Source organism: Chrysochloris asiatica, unplaced genomic scaffold (assembly GCF_000296735.1).
Source record: "Chrysochloris asiatica unplaced genomic scaffold, ChrAsi1.0 scaffold00013, whole genome shotgun sequence".
In the NCBI taxonomy this organism is placed as follows: Eukaryota; Metazoa; Chordata; class Mammalia; order Afrosoricida; family Chrysochloridae; genus Chrysochloris; species Chrysochloris asiatica.
In genome coordinates, this window is record NW_006408531.1 from 19,863,423 (window position 1) to 19,869,171 (window position 5,749).

At 39.7% G+C, this 5,749-nt stretch overlaps 1 pseudogene; it reads left to right on the forward strand.

Annotated features, from left to right (window-relative positions):
* Positions 1-1,729, forward strand: part of LOC102837271 — a 25,791-nt pseudogene extending 24,062 nt beyond the window's left edge.
* The last annotated feature ends 4,020 nt before the right edge of the window (positions 1,730-5,749 follow it).

The window sequence follows — 5,749 nt, forward strand, 5'->3', positions numbered from 1 at the left end:
TATTTTCCAACTAGTGATCCTTCTTCTGTTTCCAACCTTTGCATTCTAACCACCAGTGATTATCAATACATCTTGATTGTATGTTTCATCAATGTCAGACTAAAGCAGTTGGTAGAATTCTTCAATTTTCAGCATCACTGGCTTTAGTGGTTTGTATATAAATTTGAGTCATAGTATTATTAACTGGTCTTCCTTGTAGATGGATATTACCCTATCACAGACAGAATTGTGCTTTGTGTCAGATTTTGGTATGCTCTTTTTGATGAAGAATGCAACACCATTCCTCGTCAATTTGCCATTTCTAGCATAGTAAACCATGTGATTGTTAGCTTCCAAATGGTTAATACCTGTCTATTTCACCTCACTAATGCCTATGATATTTCTGTTTATGTGTTCCATTTCACTTTTGACTATTTCCAATTTTCCTAGATTCAGCCTACATACATTCCATGTTCTGATTGTTAATGGATATTTACAGCTATTTCTCTTCATTTTGAGTTGTGCCCCATCAGCAAATGAAGGTCCCAAATGCTTTACTCCATTTGCAGCATCGCAGTCAACTATTTTTAGGAGTCAGCTATTCTCCAATTGCATTTTAAGTGTTTTTCAACCTGAGGGTCTCATCTTCCGGCACTTTATCTAACAGTGTTCATAAGATTTTCAGTGACAAAATATTCTGAAGTAGTTTCTCACTCCTTCTTCCTAGTCTTTCTTCTTCTGGAAGCTCATTTGAAACCTGTCCACCATGGGTGACCCTACTGGTATTAAAAATAACCATGGCATAGTTTCCTGAATCACAGCAAAACACAAGCCACCACAGTAAGACAAACTGACAGACAAGTGGTGGGGAAAAATAAAATAGTGATGAAGAAGAAAAAAACAAACAAACTGGTACTGGCTTTCTCTCCAGTACCTCTGCAACATCTATGGGCCTTACAGCTACCTGAGAAAGTTCAATATGGTCCCACAGCACCTGACTGACCCACACAGATAATCAGTCTTTTTTTTCTTCTTCTCTACATCATGTGTCTGTTAAGCCACTTCTCCAGGGCCAACTTTGCAGATTTGGAACAGGGCCCGCCCAAGCTAGGTTATTGGGGATAACTCCTCCCACTGTCAATGGGATCACATCCTTGCTATTTACCTCAAACTGACTGGAGAGGGGAAGCTTCCCTTGGGTGTATGCTGGTGGAAGCCTGCTTCACCTTTGGTCACAAAGGGAGTGTGGGAAACAAGAAAAAAAATCACACCTTTGTCTCTGCGAGTCACAGATAGGTTTCTTCAACAAAAACTTGTTTTCTTGTCTTGGAAGCCACTTATAGGTCCAGTCGGCTGCCACATCTCAGCTCTCTCTTCCAGTAAACACTCAATCACGTCTCTATCCCTCTATATGAAGATCAGAGTTCTACAAGTATCCCCTGAATCGGTTTCATCTGGTTTTCCATTTCCTTGCTGCAGAGGGTCCACAGAGCCTTTTTGCCTAGTCTGCCATCTTACCCTACCTCCTTTTTTTGTTTTTGTTTTTTAACTTTTATTTAGAATTGAGTGCAGATTTAAAGAGCAACCTATCAGTTTTACATTCAACAAATCATATACTTCATTTCATTTCAATAATTGCCAATGTATAACCTTTTATCTCATATCCTCCCTGTGATTCTTGTTTCCATTCTTCCTTCTTTAACTTGTCTGAACTTTGTCCTTAGATAAATGCTGCCCGTTTGATCTCTAATGGTTGATCATTCTTTCATGTGCATACCTGTCTACTGTTGTTGTTAAGTGCCTCGAGTCGGTTCCGACCCATAGCGACCCTGTACAGGGTTTCTGAGGCTGTAAATCTTTACGGGAGCAGAAAGCCTCATCTTTCTTCCACGGAATAGCTGGTAGTTTTGAACTGCTGACCTTGAAGTTTGCAGCCTGATTCATAACCACTCTACTGTTTGGCTGAAAATTGAGCCATGAGGGCGAGTTCAGTTCCAGACCTAAAGGGTGACTCAGAGCCAGAGCCTCAGCGTTCCTCTAGTCCCTTTTTTTACCAGTAAGCCTGGTCATTTTTATAATTTTAAGGGTTTTCCCCCCACATTTTATCCTGGTCTATCCAGGACTTTCTAATGTGATCCCTTTTAGAGCAGTTTGTAGTGGTAGCTGGGCACCATCTAGTTCTGGTCTCAGGGTTGTGGAGACTGATGTTCACTTGTTCCAGTGTCCAATGGGTTAATTGACCAAGCACCTTCAATTTTCATCACTCTTTTATTATCCTCTGTACATATAGTTGTACCTTACATGGTCACTCATGAGTTTTTAAGATACCAGTCCCTACACATCTGTAAGTTGTAAAATATTATCATTGGGGACTATGTTATACCAATTGACAATGATGTCCCTTTAGACTATGGCCTTGAACCCCCAGGCCCAACAACTCACTGTCTCAAGGTGTTTGGTAATGTTTAAGATGTTTTAGTAATTTTGGCCTTTGTATGCTCTACCATGAACTCCTGGTGTGGCATTGTAGGATCAGCACTGGACTATGAACCACAGGGTCAGTGCTTCAAACCCATCTGCTGCTCCTTAGAAACCTTATACAGGGTCACTATGAATTGGAACTGACTTGACAACACTTAACAATAACAACAGAAATGCTCTACCACATTGTTATGGTGCAGCATCTGTAGAATAAGCACTGGGCTGCTAACTACAAAGTTGGCGGTTCAAACCATCTATTCCTCGGAGACTCTATACCAGGATTTTATGAGTTGGAATCAACTCAATGGTACTTAACAACAACATACTCTACCCCATTCATGTATATGCTCCCAGAAAAGGCAAGTTGTTGTTGTTGTTATGTGCCGTGGAGTCGGTTCAGACTCATAGCAACCCTGTACAGGGTTTCCGAGGCTGTAAATCTTTACGGGAGCAGAAAGCCTCATCTTTCTCCCGCAGAACAGCTGGTAGTTTCGAAAAGGCAAGTACCCACGTACAAATATCCTCTGTCAAACCTTTATACATATGTGGGAGTACTGCCACTTTCTCTCCCACACCCATTCAGCCTGTATGTCTATCCATATATCTATCACTGTTATTGCAGGATAGTGTATATAACAATATTTACCTCTATTCTAAGGAAAACCTTAGAAGTACTTGATACATTTGAGTTATAGTGTTGGAAGAGAATATTAAAAAACTTTGAACTACCAAAAGAACAAACAAATCTGTATTGGAAGAAATAGAGTCAGAATGCCCCTTGGAAACCAGTATGGTCAGACTTCGCCTCTCATACTTTGGACACATTATCAGGAGGGACTGGTCCCTAGAAAAGGATATCATGTTTGGCTAAATGGAGGATTAGAGGAAAAGAAGAAGACCCCCCAATGAGATGGATTGTCACAGTGGAAGCAGCAATGGGCTCAAATGTAGCAACAATTGTAAGGTTGGTACAGCATTGGGCAGTGTTTTGGTCTGTTGTGCATCAGATCACTATGAGTAGAGACCAGTTGAAAAGCACCAAACAACAGCAGCAACCTCTACTCACTTTGATTCTTGCTTTCTTTTTGTATATTGCTTTCCCCATCATCCAAGTTGATGTGTGTTCAAACTCACCAGCCGCTCCTCAGAAACCCTGTACAGGGGCACTATGAGTCAGAAATGAATCAATGGAACTTAACAACAATAACATTCTACCCGGTGAATTACTGCCCCTTTCCATCCACCGCTTTCAAGCAAGACTGAAGCTAATAGGACAGCTTTATGGGAGGACATCTGGCAGGATGGCAGACCTGGCAAAACACTATACAGACTTTCTACAACAAAGATATGGGAGACCAAATGAAACAGATACAAATAATAATCCTAGAACTTTGAGTGTCAGAAGAAAGATTAGAGAAGTGGATTGAATAATAGAAAAAGTTGAACGGGGGTAGCAAGGGAAAGGAGAAAGATGGATGAATGCCCAGCTGGCCTAATTCAATGCTGCCATCTTGAACTTTTGCATGCAACTTTGGAAATAGATGATGACCTGGCAGTACAGACACATTGTTGACAAAATAGATGTGACTGCTTCTTTCATGTTCTCCACACTCCCCTGGTTACCATAGGCATGGTACCATCAGCCCTAGATTAGCAATGTCACATAACCAGCTATTCAGCTCCCAGCTGCCCTCTGGGTCTTATGGATCCTGATATCAGCTACCTTTAGGGTCTCAAGAACCTCGTCTAGATTCAGCTCCATAATCAAAGACAACACTAAGACCCACAGGAACTCCATTTAGGGCTCAGAATGCTTCTCTTTCACCCTCTCCCCTTCTACTTTTTGAGTAGATTAGCTGGCAATGCCACCTAAAGTTTCCTCTTCTGTTGGTCCAGCTCCTGCACTAGTTTTTTTGTTTATTTTTTTCTTTCTTTCTTATCCTTCTTCCCTTTCTCTCACCTTGATTTTTATCCTTCCTATCTCCACTTTGATTCTTTCTTCTTTTCTTCAGTTTTTTCTTTTTTCTCTCTTGTACTTTTTTTTTAAATCACCTTAATTTTTCATTACTATTCTCTGCTCTCTCTTTTCATATTCTCTCTCCCAGTTTTGTTTAGTGTTTTTTCTCCTCCTTTTTATTTTCTCTCATTATTCTCTTCCGTGGTTTTATTTTCCTTTTCTTTTTTAGTTATTTTACTTATTTCTTTTTTTGTTGCTGCTTGTATTTTTGTCCTCTCCTTTTTTCTCTTTTGTTTGCTTATTTTCTTTGTGTTTCATTTTCTTGTCCTACCCAGTGGGAGACAGCAATCATGCCCATATAGCCCAGGCACAACCATGTCCTCTGCAGCCCCACTCACAAGTTAAGAGTCAATACCAGCTTCTATACTATCCGATCAACAATAGACCTCAGTCAACACCAGACAATCCCACCCTAAACTGAACTGCATGAATGGTGACTGTGCACATTTCCACTTTCTAAATATACACACCAAGAGACAGGTTGTGAGTTCCTAAGACCACACCAATATACAACCATCAAATATAAATACAATGACACCACAATGTCTCAGAAACCACAGACAGGTTCAGTTCACACAAAGAAACAAGACAGAGTGGCCCAAACAAATGACCAAGGTGTAGAGGCAGAAAAACATTTCTGAGGGAGAAAAGATATTGGAATTACCTAAGAAACAATTCAAAAGAACGATATTTATATACCCTCAACATATTGAGAGAAAGATCAAGAAGACTGCAGATGAAAGCAAAAACACAGAAAATGCTTTAGAAGAATTCAAGAAAACACTACAAGAATAAATAGACAAACTAAATGAAAAATTAGAAACAATAAAAAACCTGCAGATAATGTAAGTATGAGAAACAAAGTCTGGTCATCTTGGCTTCTAAGGAGCTTTCTGGTTGTATTTCTTCCAACACAGATTTCTTTGTTCTTCTGGCAGTCCTTGGTACCTTTGACATTCTTCTCTAACATCATAACTCAAATGTATCAATTCTTTTACAGTCTTCCTTACTCATTGTTCAACTTTCAGATGCAAATGAGGCTATTAAAATTGCCCTGGCTTAGGTGAGGTACACTTTAGTCCTCAAAGTGACATCTTTGCTCTTCAACACTTTAAAGATGTCTTGCACAGCAGATTTCCCTAATGCAATACATTTGTTTAATTTCTTGACTGTTTTTTCCATAAATGTTGATGGTGGATCTAAGCAAAATAAAGTCTTTGACAACTTCAATCTTTTCTCAGTTTATCATGATGTTACTTATTGGTCCCATGG